This window comes from Carassius gibelio, chromosome A9 (assembly GCF_023724105.1).
Source record: "Carassius gibelio isolate Cgi1373 ecotype wild population from Czech Republic chromosome A9, carGib1.2-hapl.c, whole genome shotgun sequence".
Taxonomy (NCBI): Eukaryota; Metazoa; Chordata; class Actinopteri; order Cypriniformes; family Cyprinidae; genus Carassius; species Carassius gibelio.
In genome coordinates this window covers 2,846,799-2,866,481 of record NC_068379.1, presented here as the reverse complement: position 1 = coordinate 2,866,481, position 19,683 = coordinate 2,846,799, and the positions used below count along the sequence as shown (strand labels likewise).

General features: G+C 36.5%; 1 protein-coding gene across 3 annotated transcripts in view; it reads right to left on the bottom strand.

The window, feature by feature from the left end:
• LOC128019431 (cytoplasmic protein NCK2-like) overlaps positions 1–14,394 on the bottom strand; it is a 48,409-nt gene extending 34,015 nt beyond the window's left edge. The window contains exon 1 of one of the 3 annotated variants that reach the window (XM_052605416.1): positions 14,158–14,394. The gene's annotated coding sequence lies outside the window, so the exon portion shown is untranslated. The other 2 variants (XM_052605417.1, XM_052605418.1) reach the window with 2 other exon arrangements.
• Positions 14,395–19,683: the final 5,289 nt, after the last annotated feature.

Genomic DNA, 19,683 nt, shown 5'->3' with positions numbered 1-19,683 from the left:
CAAGCACACAGTCCTCCATTTACAGCTATCAGCTACATGACAGCTCCACTCTGAATGGAATAGTTTTCCCCTTCATTTTTCCTTGATTGAGCAGATCGCAGGGGAAGTAGACAGAGACTCTGAAAACCCACTCACTCACCCATTGAAACGACACCTCCTAAAAAAATGCCTGGCACTCACAAACCTTTTAAAAGCAAACCCCTCCTCACCTGCCCAGCATATCTCTTCTCCACTACCTTCACTACAATACGCCCCTCGTCCAAAAATAGAACACTTAGTTTTTACAAGAACTAGGATGACAGCATGCTGCAACGGGAATGAGGCAATTAGATCTAAAACAAGAGAATGCGCGCTTAAAAATGCATTTAAATACGAACCGAAAAGACACCAGTGAGAGAATGCAGAGGTATATTCAGAAACTGAAGTACTGTGATGTTATCACCGAGATAAACAGTGTCAAATGAAATCTGTTTCTAAGCTCCGCTGTGACAATGACGATAGGACTTCAAAAAGCACAGCTGATACTTGCACTTGTCAGAGCAGAGATGCTGTTAAGAGAATACCGCAGCACTTACCCTGTAGCCATCAGTGAGAAGCATTCACGGAGACAGATACAGCGTGTGTCTGTCCAAAAGTATATATAGACTACACTATGATAAAGTGTATCTACAAAGGACTACGGCTGTAAATAACAATTACACTATTCTGATAAGAACATCTTTTAATGATTATTAGAACAACTCATCTTTAACGCTATCCCACGTGCTCAGCAGTTATAGCATGACTTTAAAACACAAATACTACACAAGAGTCACGCTACATTTATGGAGCTTTTTCTTTTTGAAGCCTAACTGCACGTATCCAATATCTATTCGACTAAAATTTGTATTTATAAATAATTTTTTATTGTTGACCTTCTAGTTGCCAACTTTTCATTTTGACACTACAGTGCACTACGGTTTCAGATCACAAGGGCTTGATGATAATGTGTCAGGTTTAGTCATTATTTATACTTGTTTTATGTATGACAACAGAACATATGTGAATTGGAACCGCATTCAGTGGTATTATAGCATGTGACAGCTCACAATTAAACTGATGCCTGTACATTTTCAGGACTCACAGCCTCGTTCTTATTTAATAAAAAATGTAAATGGCAAAAATTATAGTTATTTGTTAGTTAACCAAATTAATAATCATTCGTTTCTGCCTTAAATATAGTTGCATGTATTGCTTTTTTTCTGAAGCAGATTATATGTTGTATAATACATAATATATAATATATTAAAGTTCCAGACAGTTGAGAACTCAGAAACAGCTCAAAATGTTTTATAAGAGGCATTTGTATGCAAATGACATGACTCACACTTCTACAAGAAAGCTGCAGAATAGCAGTGCTGGAAACACAGGTGGGACTCTAAAGATCAACCATAGCTCAACTAAATATCTTCTAGCAACTGCTGAAAAAGTTTGCCCAACAGACATCAAATGTGGTGATGTACCGATACTAAAATTCTGGTCCAAACCAATAAGCTGATTATTATTTCCATGTTCTGGCCTATAACTGATTTGTTTTAATCTAAATAAATTTAAAAAAACTAATCAATAAAAATATGATATATTAAATCTTTCAAGTGAATGTAAGTGTTAAACGACTAACCTAAATGTAAAATGAGAGGAAATTTGCATACCATTAAAAAGTCAATATCATCTGACAATCTCCAGTTTCAGTTTATGTCCTATGATACTGATATATGATGCATCGCTAATCAGTGGCAACTAAATATCAAACTGCTGTCACCATCTTTTGGCGCTTATGCAACCATTTTCATTGTAGTCTAAAGCCTCGGAAAAATATTCATCCGTCACTTATCCCTCGCTCTCTCAGTCTATCAGTATGTACTACTGAGAGTCTGTATTTAACTTGTGCTGACTCTTCTTCTGGGTCTCAATTTCCATCTTTATCTCCCCACAGATGATGTCATTGTGATGCCATGTGCCAACTAAACAAGAGCTGGCAAGGGACAGGATTGTGGGATTTTGGCGCATGCAGCACTGACAAGTATTCACACATCCCTCTGTTCAGTGTATGTCCTCTTCTGTTGACATTAACTCAATACAGTAAAAGCTTAGGCAATGAAACAGAGCTTCAATTACACACTCATCTGGTTTGGGCCGAGAGGTTCTGGGGCGGCGAGGACACTTGCTCTATGATTGTCCGCTGTGCCCCAATCCCCCTACCCCTCCCTGGTCAACATTTCCCGCTCAGCTTGGTGGTGCATTGCAGCTGTCACTATTCCCAATGCCTAATAAGCTAGTAATGCAAAAAATCACTATATAAAAAACCCCTCTGCCAACCAAATGTCTGTGTTGGGTGAGGGAGTCTTTTTATTAGAAGCAGCACCCCATAATTACCATTCCACTTCACTGAGTACCGGCCCAGGCAATTAATATGTCATCCAATTAGCCCACCAGGGAATCTGTAAAGAGCCCACCATTGTTAGCATGCAGAGGTCTCCAACCCAGGTGACGCTCAGCATTTGCAAGCTTAGGTTAGCTTACAACTTAACATATGCATTATAGTTTATTAACGTAACACAAATCACTCATTTGAGGGTGCTATTGATAAAGTGAAAGAACCACCTATTTTTTTAAGACATTACTACTCTTATTCGGCATATATATATATATATATATATATATATATATACCAGATTTTTGTTTTTTTATTTTTTGGTAGATGTTCTGTTTGTTTCATGTGAAGTATCAATTATGTTGCATCTTCTAATAAAGTTTTTTTATTTATTTGAATTTGCAGAGTGTTCACTTTGGAGTCTGACAACAATGTACTGTTAAAGGGCAGGAAAAGTGATTACAGACCTGGGGAAATAATAACAGCACACACTCATACTGACAAATCCAGCACAGCAATGTGACTCAAGCAAACGGACAAACACACCTCTGTACAGGAAACAGTCAGGTCAGAGTGCACATCATTTCCTCTGTAAACAGAGGGATGCATTTCAGCAACGGATTACAGAATGTGATGGAAAGCCATTGGAAAAAGAGGGTTTGTGAATTGCAAAGGGGATTCAATCTTACAAACAAATCTAATGATGCAGCCTGAAAATCAGCCCAGTTTCTTTACCCTACCATGTCTCAGAAGAAAATATTTCACCTTGGGGAACCAAACTGGCTCTCCATCTGCTTTATGAAGTCTTTACTCAAAATAAACAAAAGGCCAGCAGTCTCCAAATTATAAGATGAAATACTGGAATGTTCTTACAAACCTTTCTTAATTGGCAGTTTATGTAAAACCTTGAACTTACGCAATGTGATATTAATGAGTGCATTGTGTGGGATAACATTACCCGGCCTCGAAAAACCTGCATCATTTAATTATTATGATTCTGCATCTTGATTTGTAGTAGAGACCACATTTTTTTCTTCAGATCTTTTTCATTTAATTGCAAGGTTTGTTTTCAATGGCCTCTCGGTACATTTTAAATATTGTGGACCTATTCTGACGTCAAGAGCTTCTGGAAAGCCATAACCGATGTCTGAAGCTATGGAAAGACTAGCATAACCTATATGGAATTATCAGTTGTTCAGATTTTTGGTGCAAATGAGGAAATATGCCTATGTGGTTGACTATTGACTAGTCAACAACACTCAACAAACACAAAATGTGTGGGAGCCTTGGAAATAATTTTACCTGCTGAAAGAATATGCAATGGTATGAATGTATGTTGTAACAATATCTTCCGATGAAGCGAATAATGCATTATCAGAGTTAATTGTATAGGTTGACTGTCTGAAAAGAAAAATAATAATAATAGTTCAGAAACAGTGACGTAATTTACATGATGTAAGCACATCAAATCTAACACAAAAGCTAAGGAATTTTAACTATAATACTTAATAATGACAGCATGTCTGCCATACAAGCTTTACTGATTAACCTGTGCTTGTCCACTCCCTTAACACAATGCTAATGTATGTAAGGAAGTCATGTGACTGACTATCTGTTTAGCTTTGGTTAAGTTTGTGACTGTGTATGTGTAAGCATGTGTAGAAATTAGTGCTGAGCGGTTTACCGGTTCATATCATTTTTTTTTTTTTTTTTTTATGAAATTAATTTTTTTTATACCACAATACCAGAACATGTCTGAGAGGGATCTCTTTTCATTGTTGCACTGTGGCGAGGACACACTCTGTCCCTTGTCTGTCTGTCATTCATACCCATCTTTTCCATTCTCATTTATACCTACAGCACCGAGGTGCACAGAGATTAACCCCTCGGCTTCCAATCTGTTACATCCATCAAAGCTGTGGCTCATACTCACATTCACAGCTGAAGAGTTCCAGGTTTGATGCTGTGCTGTTTAACCTCCAAGGCTAGAACTGCAATGTGGAGCTGTCTGAAAACACATCTAAAAACATCACAGGACTTCTCACCATAAATCTATAAACAGCACTGATGCATGTCTTTTCCCCCTCGCTGAATATCAAGGAAAATTCCCACCGACAACCACGCAAGCTGGATTCTCCATTTGAGGCAGAAAGCCAGGCCAGAGTGTGAGGAAATTACGGCATGTTTAAAACTACACGGTTCACTGACATACAGGACAAGCGTGTCCATGATAAAGACAAGGAAAACATCTCCCTTCAAACACATGGCCCAAGTTTTTAGAAATGTAATCTTTGTATTAATGTTGTTTTCATATGGTTTTTAAAAAACCTCTACAGCATCTCATAAAAAAAGAAAAAAAAGTAAATTAATTACTGTGAAAATGGCATTTGGTGTAACATTAAATAAAATGTAATAACACATTGCCCTTATATCTTGATTAAATGTTAGTGCAGATTTAAAAATAAACTACAATTTTAAGTTTGGGCCTGTTTCTGAAAGATGTATTTTATGCTCGCCAAGGCTGCATTTATTTGAAAAAATATACAGCAAGACTGTAATACTATAAAATATTACTTAAATATAAAGTAATTGTTTTTAAAAAGTAATCTTATTAAATTAAATTGTATCATTAATTTGAATCGTTTACAAAAGTGGTCCATTGATGGCTTTTCAGAGAGGGTTTTATACCATGCTAACTGTCTAAAGTCTCCTCAGTCTATTTATCCTCTTAGTTAACTGGTTGATGGATGACTAGTTGACTACCCTGACCCATGCTTAGAGGCAATGCCCCAAGCACAGCAGTGGCATCGGCCCAACAAACACAAGCCAAAGCTTCATCAGCAAATACCTTCATGTGCTTCCATGAGAGAGTGCTGTGAGAGGGAAAGTGTGTGTCTGTGTGTTCGCTTTCTCTGTAGGACTCCCTTCCTTTCATGAATAATGAAGAAGTGTTTTGCACACTCAGCTGACATGCAATTCACACTGCAGCACAACCAGGGCAAGGCCAGTGAACACTAGAGAGAGCGCTGGGCTGATGGGATCTACCACTGGGACACGGACAAAGGAAAGTCTTAACAGTTTAGCTCAGACCAGACACACACAATCTCCAGACCTTCTCAGATGGCATACTCACGGACCACATGCAGTTCAGTAACTGACGCATACTGACGCAAATAATCTGGAAACTAATTCTCATTTAGCAGGGCTTCTGAGGAAAAAAAAAAATCCAACATTTGCCGGGTTCCATCTTTAAAAGCCCCAATATACTCCTAGCAAAATCGAAGAATAAACTAGTGCGACGTCATTTCAAACAAAATTAGCATTGAAAAGGACACTAAGCCTTTGTTTTACAGTGTAAAACTGCTTATTTTAAAACAACCTATTGAATGCATAAAGTGCTATAGCATAAATAAATGTATTGTGACTTGACTGGAATGCTAAAATGCAGAGCTTCTCCAAACATTTCCACATCATTAGAATCACATGCTTTCTTAACTACTGTTTTCTCACCAATGTCATTTGTGTTCTGTGTTTATTTTATTGAGATGAAAGCATTAAAACCTAAAAACCTAAATTCTACTGCTGGGTCACAATGTTAAGGTTTATAAAGCACAAGTCAAATCACCTATATTTTTATAGTGCCTCATAAAATACTGATTGTGTCAAAGGAGCATGTACAGCGTCAAACTGGAAAAAGGTTTGCCAATAATGCAAGAAGACAATAACAAAGAGTCATTTTTCCAGCTAAAGTCAGTTCATTGATGATTCAGTGATGTCATCATACAGCTCTCTTCCAATAGTGTCTGTGTAATCAGTCAAACGTACCCACAGTTTCCAAGCATAAGTCTGGCCCTGCAGATTATGGCATGAATGTGGTTTGGATTTAATAATCCCAGAAGGCAAAGAGGTACAAGGAAACGGGAGAAAAGAAGGCAAGAAAAAGAACCATGGAGGATAAAACGAAATTAAGATAAAAGAAGTGATAATGGGATTGTCTATCAGGCTCTGTCACATTTTCTAAGAAACTGGGTGTAGTTCAAGCTGTTCTGTCTTCTGAAAGGAAGGACACATTTACTGGAGGAGAAATTGCATGGAAACTCTGGCACTGCTGAAGCGATTACAACCTCACCCACGTTCAAAGTTCATTTAAGAGAGGGAACCGGTCCGGAGATGGAGAATAGGTAGGATTACATAACTTTTGATTTAAACACAGGTTAATGATAACTTGTGCTGAGTCATTCTCTACTGTAAATCCATTCTCTGAACTCAGTGAAAAATGGAGATAACGAAAGACTCCAGGGTATCACATTCATTTACTCTGGCTTTCGAGGAGGGATTCGGGTATCCTCAGAAAGTTTGCTATTGTTTTTCTCAATATGCAAGAGTGTGTTTAATTTTATAAGGACCAGGGCTGAGCAAGATATTAGATATTAATCATATATTCAAAAAAAAAAATAAAAAATGATGTACTCATTGTACTGATATTGTAAAATAATAATGCTTTTTATTTCGCCATTAGTATGGATAGACTAGTTTCACCCAATCCTTTTCTCATAACTCACAGAAGTATGAAAATGCTAAAACAGAAATAATAAACATCTAAAACAGAAATAATAAAATAATAAAGCAAAAATGCGAATAGAGCTGAGAAACTTTATTTATGTAGACAAATCAGTTTGATCTAATATTTTAGCAAAAACACAATCGTTCAAATCTCGGGTCAGTAAGATGTTTTTTTTTTTATTAATAGTTTATTCAGCAAGGACACAAAATTGATCACAAGTAACTGTAGTACTGTAAATATTGGTGCATACAAATGAGTAAATATCATGTATATAATGTTAACAAAAAATTATCTCTTGGGCAACAATTGCTGTTTGGTAAAAATTTCTATCATTTAAAAACCGAAACATAAAGAGAGTAGTGGTCGACCAATATTGGTTTTTGACAGCCGGGGCCGATATCTTGGAAAGCAGGGTGGCCAATGGGCGATATAAAGCCGATATACAGTAATTGTATTAATTTTAATTATTATTTAAGAAATTTGAAATCATGTGAAAATGGATTTAAAAATAAATTTGTACAATAAACATTTATACTAGACCACTAATAAATATTTTTTTATTATATTTTAATTAATGATTTAAGTAAACTGTAACCAAAAGTGCACTCAGTATTCTGGGAAGTTTGTGTTCAATAAGAATCTTTTTTTTTTTTTTTTTTTAAATAAAGCCAAGGTAACACTCATTTTACAAACAGAGCACAGTGAAAATGACATGAATATGACAGTGGGCAAATGCATAAAGTGCAGCATAATTTGAAATCACTAATTTAATATTTAAAGCATTCAATTTGCATATGCGCACACTTGACAAAATCTCTGAATTTGAACTTTAGAAGTTTCCAAAGTTTGTGAATTTTTATGTTCATTAGCCATTCAAGATTTGTTTAAATTATGTGTTTAAATTATGTATTTAATGCATTTAAATTATGTGTATTTGCTGAAGGCAAACGAAAAACTATTATAATGTTTGCCTTTCTATTACTAATAATATAAAAGCAATCGTTATAATAATTTTTGTATACACTTTAATTCCTTTGTTTAACAGTTATCGGATTATTAGATTGCTCAGGCGCTGCCGTTCACAGTGGAATTAAAATTCCTGCCTCTAACGCATCGGCCAAACAGAAAAACCGCTCCAAACAAACCTTCTGACAAAACGAAGCAGAAAACACTTACTGCATCAACAGAATCAAACTTGACAGTGACAGCACATAAAGCTCAACTTCCTGCCTCTCACGCTCCGTCCCTCTGGTACATCTTTGTTTTGTGTGTAAATTTCTTATGTGAACACTTGCGTTCTTCCTCTCTTTCTACCTCCTTGTATCGCTCAACCTCCCTCTAGCTCGATCTCCCGTCTCTTCTTCTATGTGGTTGACAGCACAAATCTGTGGTCATGACCTTTATATCTCAGAGGCTGACTGTGAGTGGTCAGGCCTCGGGATGTGGAGCTCTGAAGCGGTCACAGATATCCACACTCAAATACACACATAGCCCCTGCTTACCTATAAACGGACAACTAACGTCACGGTCTCCAACATATGGTCAACACAGCCATTTCAACACAACTGTCGATGGTCTAGCTCCTAAAACACTTGACAGGATGATGTCGTCTGCTGATTAACTCATTAATAGAAATGTCAAAGGGATAGTTTAGCCAAAAATGGAAAATGCCCCGATACCAACACTTGTGATTACTGCACTTCACCACTTGTCTACTTTTTGTCTGACACATATTCTTGGCAGAACATGTTCAAGTGGGTGTGAAGAATGCGACTGCTTGCAGAGCTTCTGCTTACCAAATGCGACACACATATAGTCACATAAAAATGTACGTTTTTACACATTTTAAATTTTTATAAACTTCCAAATGTCTTTTGACTAGTCCATACATAACCGAAAAATTGTTTTGGGGCGTGTGGGTTTCTGAACAAGATCTTGAGGAATGATGATTCAAAACACTGAGCTTTGGTATTTTTTCAACCTGGGGCGGCTTGGAAAAATTACTTCCTGGTCATATACATGCATTCTCCAGTGGTCAAGGCCATAAATTCAAAATCAAATTTTAAAATCAAGGCCGATTTTTTTTTTTTTTTGCGAAATTTGAATATTTTTATTTATAATAATTTGAGCAGAACGAATATTCGAATGTTCGACTATCCGAGCACACTCTTCAGACAGACAGAGAAACTCAAATTCCCATGACTTCTAGCTATGAGAAGACTGTGTGAGCAAGAGGGAGGACAGGAGCAGGCTCTGAATCAGTAGGGGAGAGGGGCCGTCAGGGCCCAAATCTGCAATGAAGCACTTAGACGTGGTGTTAAATTTCACAGTCCTGTCCTGCACCATCATGTCCAGTCCAGAATGGCCATTTCACTGAGGAAATTCAAAACCAGCCATGCCATTAAGAGCAGACAACCCTTAATTACAGCTCAAAAGCCCTTCACAGGGTGTTTATGACTGGAAAATCAATCAGTGATCATTTCAGTGTAAATGGCAATACAGTGCTAAATAATAAAGCTAAAAAATTAAATAATTAAAATAAAAAAAAACGTATAAAGTAGTATGTCATCATATTCTATCATCATTATTTATCAAAACAAAAACAATTAAACATTTTTTGTTAAGTAATTATAAATATTTGAAAGCTTTTATCTGCCAAATTAAAGTAATTTGGAGCAACCAACAAACAAATGTTACGTAATTATATTTTTATAATATTTATAGAATACAGAAAAGGATATGGAGAAGAGCACCGTTGATCCTCATGACTTTGTCTCAAGGTCTTTAAGTCTTATCAGCAAGGTTAGTTCAGGTTGTAGTGTCATGAATTAATAAATTAAACATAAACACAAAAAAGTTGCTTGCCATCTTATAAGTCAGTCATATAGTGTCTTCCTGTCTAAGCGCGGTGGGCGGGGGGGCTACAATAAACTCCAATACAAACCAAAGTTTATGCTGGCAAGTCCTAGTTCTGGCCAGAGGAGGTCTGACACTAAAAACAGTGATCAGACAGAGAATGGATGGAAGAAACAGCCAGGACTGCAATCCAGCAAAGACAGAGAAAGATGCTCTATGCAACTACAGACGTCTGTGATGGTGCCTGGAAAGCTTGTGAAAGAGAAAGGTTTAGCCAAGGGACAACGTCTAGTTCAATTTCCCAGTGAGTTTTCACACGCTGTAGAGCTCCTCAGTAAAAATCTCCTTAACTGCTAATAGTTCCTCATGAGAACATTCCCCATGGCCAACAAACCTTGTTCCCTTAATGAAAACACAATTAACAAAACAATGCTCTCGTTAAACTTTCACAACACCCACACAAAGAAAGTCTGCATGGAAAACAAAGCTAAAGGAGGCTTTTGTGCAAAAGAGAGAGAGAAAAGGCCTGACAAAGAGTAATTTTGCCATATTTAACATCTTGTCATAATAATATTGTCCCACCTTCAAGCCACCAACCACAGTCTAGATGCTTTAAAATCAAATACAATCTCAGTTCAGTTCATATTAATAATTTTATGCTTTGAAGATTATAAGATTAATTCGTATGAATTTGTTATGATACAATCTTATATTTATTATATTTAGAGGTTGACCTACATGTTTCTAAAACTTTTAAACAAATTTACCATATACATCATAAAACCTGATACAGAAAGAATCATCATCGCTTAAAATAGCGATCTTCTTCTGTGGCACGGGGTTGAAATCATGCTTTGATGAGATCTTCATACTCTGTCATCTTTCATAGTAGTCAAATCTCTTCAGTCTACGCATACGACCTACAAAAAAACAGTGCTAAAGTGACAAAATAATAAAAATAAAATTCATGCTTGGCCGCTCAATCTTTTCCAACCAGAGGAATGTCACATTTCAGGAGTGCTGTGTGCAGTGCAGGATAAATCCTCTTTTCGACTAACTCCGTTCCATCACTGCTAAATCAGCTGCATGCATAATGGCTGCTCCAGATTACAAGATGATTATGGTAAAAATAACAAAACTCCATCCTGACCTTTAACCCTCATCTGTGCGCTCTATTAGACGGGGGCGTCTGTCTCCAGGGCAGCAATCTGGGCCTCCTCTCTCTCTCTTATTTTTGGGAAAGATGAATATTTGCTGTAGGACAGCGTGCATATAAAAAAAATTTAAATAAAAAAAAGCTATTTCCAGTTCCAAGCCACAAACTCCACTGTGACGTGATGTTGCAGATGTGAGCCTTTCTCTCCCCACATGATTTCCACAATCTAAGTTTATGGGACGACGACACGTGGGACTTTTGTTCATACCATGCAGATCCATTTTGCAGCTTTAGATAGAGTTTAAAATGAATATCGTGCACCGTGAATATCTGCTACACAAACTGACAACATTTAGTGGACATCCACCCAGCGAGGGAAATCAGGAATCCTTAACCACCAGTGCGTCATAAATCAATACATTTACAAACATTTGCATGACCCTGCCAAATCCATAAACACTGTAATCCATATAACTTTAATAGAAAAGTTCAAGTAGATTTAGGTCAAAGTTCTGAGGGAGCTGTTGGCGTAAACCAGCTGACTTGCAAGATTTCTAAGCTGGACACAATTACCAACAAACATAAACTATAATTTCAAACAAATCATGTCTGGAACTGCAAAACCACACGTCTCTAACTGACGGATTCATTTGTAAATCACCACGTACGACATTTCTGAACGAGAGCTGACAGCACTAATAGATTTAGATCTCTTGCCTTTACAAACCGTAACCTAATAACATGCAAAAAAAACAGCAGAAATGATAAATGAGACTCCATGAATCGGAGAAGTTATGGCCATGTGCTAGAAATAGCAAAATGGCTCAAATGGAGAAGAAGGGTTTGACTGAACAGTCTTTTGTTTGGGGACTGGTGGCTGGTACTGAGAGAGGAGCGTGTGCAGCACATTCCAGAGGCTCGGTCCAGAAAACAGCACATTTGGAAATGAGATCAGTAACAAGAGCACTCTAGACATTTTGAACCAATCCAGGAATATTTCAGGACTAAATGACTATTCAGATTCCCTTCTAATGCCACTGGAATAGAAGGAGGAGCGCACTGTTACTGTTAAGAAAAGTTACTTTATTAGTAATTCATGTCAAAATCTTGCATAGCTGTTCAGAAATATGAAATGGAAAAGGAAGCTTAAAGCCCTCAAATTTGCCAAAACTGCAGGAATTTGATTTGATATTTTCAACAATGATGGCAACCAAACAGTTGCTGGCAGCCATTGACTTCCATAGTATTTTTTCCTCTACTATACAAGTCAATCACTGCAGACAACTGTTTGGAAAAAAGAGAAGTGGCGGGTGAATAGATGATGAAAGAATTGTAATTTTTTGGTGCACTGTCCCCTTAGAAATAATTTATAGACTACGCTAATAAAAAGCTTTTTCTATCTTTGTTTTTCCTTGCATTTGGAATCCTGTTTATGGAAGAATGTGCCTGGTGCATTACGTAAGCTCAATTATGTTGTCATTTGTTGCACAATGACAGATACTACGTGACGCTTACATACGAGATTTGTAACAGAAAATGCAAGCAAGCTGTTAACGTGTTCATCCGTCATGCTTTGATTCTACATTCCTCTCAAAGCAAGACAGAAACGCTACGGATCACGACCCGTGAAAGAAACGTCAGTAGTGGGTGTGATCCGAGCGAAACTGAAAATCAACATATCGTGCGTTCATATCAATACATAACTCGTACAGGAAATCCAACACATGTTTAAACACATGCAGATCGATAGTTCTGTAAATGTGATGGGAATGCAACACAAGTACCAGCATTGTGTAGTAAAAATAAGCGGGTTAGCTTTTCCAATCCTCTAAGGATGCTTCATGAGAAACTATAAAAATAGGATTATTGTCTTCAAAGTAGCCCAGTTTTTGAGCCACTTACAGGACGTAAGCCGAGCGGGCGAAACCCTGACTGGTGTAAAATTCAATTATCTCAATGCTTGGAGGTATGCAAGAACCATGAGTCTGTGAAAGGGAGATGGAAAGGAACAGTATCAAGAACCTGACCATAAATGCAGAAAAACCACAACAACTGTAAATCATAAGATGTGCCACTGTTTATTTTGGGCGCGAAAGAACCATTTTAAAATAACTCCAGCAATCAGACTTAATACAGACATTTAATGTATTAAATGCACTAAACCTTTCTCTGGAAAAGATCTTTTACTGTATTTAGCAGTGCCATCATTTTAATATCTTCAAGTTCTGATGAGACTGCCTGTGCGTACTTTCCTATAACTAAGGATCCTCATATGTAACCCAAAGTCAGACATTATTGAACTTTAATTCCACATTCTTCTGAGTCCAGTAAAAAACAAGCATTAAAAATGCAACAGAACTAACAAGACTGCATTGTTATACTGTAAACCAATTTACCTCAACCAGGAATTTCCGAGACCCAAAACAGAAATAATGTCCATTTCTTTTCATTGAGGATGTGTAAAGCATGTCAGTAAGTTTACATTTTGTTTGCAGGTCTCATAAGATTAAAAAAAGTCAATGGAAGTATGTTTGATCCTTTAAAACACAACAGGAGAGTCAGGTTTCATTCACTTCCAGTGAAGTAAAGTGCACATCTAGCCGTGCTCGTTCACTCATAACGCTCTCACCACAGTGAATAGCATTTATATATAAGCAACGCACATATAATGAATCCTCAAGGCACTAGACAGGCTATATATGATGGAAAGCAGTGGTTGTACAGTGCGGATTGAATGCACGGCGCTTGCACACAAACATGTAGTGAATGACAATGGACATTCCCAGCAGCCATCATTTCTACAATAAGATGCCTTAAAACAAAAACAAACCAAGAGCGGATTTTAAACTATATCGATCAACAAATGTTCCTCACTGTTACACGAATATGTGTAAAATCCAGCAACTTAAGGAGGCGGCTGTGATCTCTATTGTGGCGTCAGAGCTGCTGAAGACAAAAGCCGAGCGCGAGAGAGACAATCACTCAAAGTGCCCCGGTTTATTTCTCTTTTTGAATTGCACCATATACACAGATCCTTTCGATACAGAAGCGAAATTCATATAGACGCGACAGTGATCACAATTTTTGCCTGGAAAGCACACCAAGGCAACTTTAAACAAGGCTTTTTTTTTTACTCTAGTTGACATTTTACTCTGTTGTTCTTCTTACCTTGCTGTAACTCCTGACAGACCGGGCTTTAGGAAAGCAGAAAAACACTCTCTCTTTGCAGACTTGGGTATTTGCTGGACGACACGTAGCGAATGTAAATCCTTTTCGGTGAGTTTTTGTCCGTGGGCCCGGGCTACTGCTCTCTCTAACCCTCGGTCTGTTCAACCTCTCGCTCTCGGCCAGCGCGAGTCAATGCACGCGTGACGTCACCGCTGCGATGGAGCGGCGCGAGGGCGCGAGCGAGGAGGGAGGCGCGCGCGATAATGGTGTTGATCGTGAGGCTGCTCAAATATTAAAACACTTTTACTTTTAATAGTGTATAATATACTAATAATAAAGTATGGTGAAGTTTAGAAACTAATTCGTGCACTCGTCTAATAAATTACAGTGCATTTTAACTAAAAGTGTAAGATGCATGCTTAATGTTTGTATTTTATAGTTAAATAAAAAAATATGAATAATACAGTTGAAGGTTTAGATCATGTGGTGTCATGACGTAAGTTATCTTCACTACAAAAATAAACTATTACCCAAATATATAATGCAAAATATTTTACAAAAATATAACACTGCTGCATGTTTTATGATTGTGAATTAGATAATTCGATTTTTTTTTTATTGTATGATTTTGATAAAAAAAAGTAGCCTATTTACTTAAAGTTTTAATTGTATTTAATGTTTTTAATTAATAAAAAATATTTTTATCAAACGATACTTGAGTAATACTATGTATATTTTGTAAAATATATTTTTGCAGTATAAGCAAAATAGAAATTTCACATTTATTGTAGTACATATTATAACAATTTTTACCACAGTATAACTTTTGCAGCTTACTCTACCAAAACAAAGAGCAAATGATAGTCTGGATGTCACACAGGCTTATAAAATCCTTCTTGACTCAAAATAGGGTCATGTGGTGACACTGACAGGCCGTATCCTGCTTCTGTTTTCCTTCAAGCTTTTAGTGAAAGCTGTAAATGTTTTCAGTAATCTATCATTGCACTGAACATTTTTATTCTGGAACTATCGCGTCTGCGTCTGCCAAAACCTGACGGGAACTCTAGTCTACACTGTAGTGAAGTGTCATCCCGTCACTGTCACACCAAAGAATGAGTAAGTCTGATTCACAGATGAGATCTGTATGGTTTCAGGAAATGGGTGGGGTGGGGGGGCACACATATTTATTGGATTCTGAAGGAGGTTTCTCTCAGGCTTGAGAACAATAGTTTATTGGCTCAATAAGTGCCTGCAATGCAATGACCAAGAGTGCTTTCATCTGAATAATTATCTATACATTGTAATTATATGTAACTATACTAGTACATTGTGATCCTCTACAGACTGAAAACACGGATAATTGCCGGTTCCAATCATGGATTTGTGCCTGGCACATTATGATTTCACATGCTATTTCACAATATTTCAGATTCTTGATTTAGACAATAGTCTATGGCAAAAAAATTGACTCAACAAGACCTGATTAATGAATCAGAAATAATTATTACACTAAAAGTTCAATTAATGCAAACTATTACATAAAGTTTTACAAGTCATTTGAAGCCATGTGGCAATGCCTGTTGGAAACAACTATTGTTCCATAATACTGTTTCACTTACTATTTAAAAGAAATAGTGCATGCAGTAAACAGTGCATAGTGTGCAGTATTCAGCAGGCTCTATGAATATTACCCTGCTTCATCAGCAGAGCACAGCTACAACAGCCTTGCACGTCACATTTATTAAACTAGCCTGCTAAACAGGTCACTATACTATATGCTGTTTCAGCAAACATGGCTGAGCCTTAGAACACTGATGGCAAGATGGATATAATAACTCCTTGAGACTTTCAGAGAAACTGCTAAGAAACAAGAAAACAAAGGCCACGTCATACCACACAGTCATGACTTGCATGATTCATTGAGCCTGCATGAGATCAGATCTGAATACAGTAACAATTTCTGCCATCAGTTATCCTTTTTATACATATTTATAGTATGTGTGATTTGGACCCGGCCATTTCTCATGTTGATGTAAACACAGGAGCGATATTTGCATCCATAAAGGTATTTAGAGCGCATGTGTGAAAGGTGCAAAAAGTATGTTCAAGAACATAATAACAAAGGTTATTAATAAAACAGTATACAACTAGAACTGCACTGTACTAAAATATTATACATAAAAATTACAGTATATGGCCATATTAATAATACTGTAACAGTTTCACCACAATTTTCTAACAAACAATGACAATGACTCGACCTCAAATTGAAAATCAATTTCAATACTAGAAGTAGTTTGGCTGTTGTTGTTCCTCTAATGGGAAGACAACAAAGTAATTGAGGTCAGTTATGCAGTGTTTTCTATCTGTGATGAATTGTTGGGCTGTACACAGAAGCAAAGTAATTCAAGTGACAAAGTGAACTGATTAATGGGATCGTTTGTGGATTTGGAAAGAGAACATTTCTCACAATTAAGACCCATTAAACGCAGTCAAGATTAATAGTTTAAGATGAATTTGGAATGAATATTCGGTTACCTCTGTTTGTTAACATATCTACAGGTGCTATAATGACTGAGGTGGAGGTCTTCTACAAAATACACAACATCTGTTCAGGAAAGCAGAGGTGATACCACCGCACACGTGAATTTTCACAATGTTTATAACAAGTGTTCCTATTAGTCACGGACTCGGAGTGCATTGATTATAGCTGCAGGCAGCAGCAGAGGATTATGGAAATTGAGGAAAAAATTGGAGGAGAGATTGGAGCCCAGTCAACATTAACTGAGAGAATAAGACATCAGAAAAATAAGATATCAGAAAAATCTGATATCAGGCTGTTGATGAATACATCTTTCATTTGCTTATATGAGTAAGAAAATAATACGATACAACTTTTTGAAAAGTATCGATGTAATAATATCTATTGACAAACCATAGGCGTTTTTTTATGACGCTTTAGCGCCCCCAAGTGATTGATAATAGTATTACAGCGTGCATTTGCACCAACAGAGGGAGCTTTGAGTTCTGACCACAGACACTGATTTGCAACGTTTCATCTTATTTACTCATTTGTGCTTTGGAGGGGCAAATATGTGGCTCATTTGATTTGCTATGCATAACTTATGGATACTTTATCTTGTGTGTCTGTGCATATTGTTTTGTGGGATTTGAATAAACTGTGCTGTAGTGTCATAAAAAAAGACTGGACTGAAAAAAAGAAGAAAGAAATAGCCATGGACTGTTATCATTGACAAAGACCAGTTTGGACAAAGCCATATTACCAACTTATGTATTTTATAACATAATGATGAAGTATTAAAGACCAAAAATTTAATTCCAAAATGGCAAATGTTTCTAATTCTGGAGTAGGAGAACGGTCTAAAAAAATTATTGATTAATATATATATAAAATGTACTTTACATGTCCATCCCATCAAAAAACACTTGAACAGTAAAGTCACTGACTGGCAAATTCTAATAATTATAAGATATAAGTTTTGTCGAAAACTCTGATTGATCCCAAAGTTTCTTTTTCCTGATAGACTTGAGCCCATTTTCTTCATTTGGGCTTCATTTGAATTAAAAACACTGAATAAATATACCTCTTTGAATACCTTAATTATACGCTAAATGGTGTGACATATTTCTTAAGACACCACATTCATAACCTACCAGTCAACGGACGGGATTTCTCTGCTGCTGTGATCCACCTCTTGCTTTTTTTTTGTTTAAAAAAACCCCGTTTAAAAACAGTATTTTTGTAACTTAAAAGTGAAGTAATATAAAACATTCAGCTATAAGATTAAAATGAATTAATGCTGGATTAAATTGAATGGACGTGAGAGGCTTCCAAAATAGCATGCTTTTAGTATTATGATAATAGAGCTTTATGCTTAATTTATGCGGAAACATTTTCTGAATAGCCTTTATAATATTTCTGCACTTTTTTTTATTTATTTTTTATTGTAAATAAAACATTTCATGTCTGCCCCTCATTTCTGTGAAATGGAAAAAAAGGTGTTCCTATTCAGTATCCATTGAATAAAGTAATTAAAATAGCGAGAGCAGATCTAGAAAAATATGGTAATCCCCATCAGTTATCATCTAACTTCTGTGAGACTGAAATATGAGATCATGCAGTCAATCTAAACCTTAAAGCGTAGCACCTTATGGTCCAAACATACGTTTACTGTGAAGTTTCCAATTCAAATAAACACACACAATGCATTAATTTTATGTTTGTTATTGAAAGTCTTTTTTTGTGTGTGTGTGTCACATAACATATAATGAAAATAAAAAGATTTTCATTATTGCTTTGAGGTTTGTCTAAGTATGCAGAGAATCTAGGTGCTTTAGATACTCCCTGTGGGTTGTGTTTAGAGAGAGGGGCTTCATATTGTGGAACAGTAATTATAATGATGATGATATGATGGATGTCAAGATGATGACAAAGGGTAATTATAATGTCTGCAAAAATACGTCTCCAGAATTAGAGCTTATTTCAGAGTAACTCCAAAAATGTAAACTGGTATGCTCTAATGAAGAATTATGGAAATGAGATTTAATTATGAGTTTTTAAAATGTATTATTATTATTATTAATAATATTAATAATAATAATAATAATAATCAAGTGCCAATACTAAAATCAGTGTTTTATCAGCATTGTAAATAAAGTAATTTGTGAAAAACAGCTTCTTAAAAAATTGTTTAGTCATCATTAAAATATTCAATATTAAATTTTATATATATATATATATACAGGAACTCTAATTATATAATAATAAAAAATAATAATCATCAGGCGCCATTAATGTTTTATCAGCATTCTGAGTATTTTGACGGCTTCTTAAAAATTATATTCACAGTCATGTCTGTGGTGTCATTAGTAAGAGTAAACAACTTGAAAAATCATTGCATCAGCAAAAATAATAAACAATCATATGCATTCTTGTTCTGCAAAGTCAGCCGTTCTGAATGCTGTCCAGAGCTGGAGGGTGAGCTTGACAGGACCCTTCTGCCGTTCTCAGTCACTGATCAGTGCAGGATTGTGAGGGATCCGTGTCTGTGGTCCAAGTGCCTTTGTGTTTAAGTGCTCAGTCCCAGCTGCCTCCACCTCATCACTACTAGATTTGCTGGATAAACACTAGACAGACAGACTAACCCCTGCACTATTAATAAAGAAGATCAAATCTCTCCGGTGAGACAAGGAAAGAAGACAGCTCTGTTTCAAAACTTAGTGAGCTGCAGTTCTGTCTATTGCATAAATACTATATGAAGCCTTCTAAGACATCATGCTAACTGGCCATTTTTTACAAATGTATGTCTTACTTTTATGGCTAAATCTTAAAATAATCTCTGGGTCATTGCTCATTTGACACAAAAACATCCTGGATGTTTCCATGGGTGATGTGGGCTACGGAGAGCCTGGAGTATAAGCAGTTTCTCCTATAGCCCACTCCCTAAAATAGCCATCTCTGCTAGGATACCAGGCAGCACAAGCTTTCAGCAAATACCCACAGGG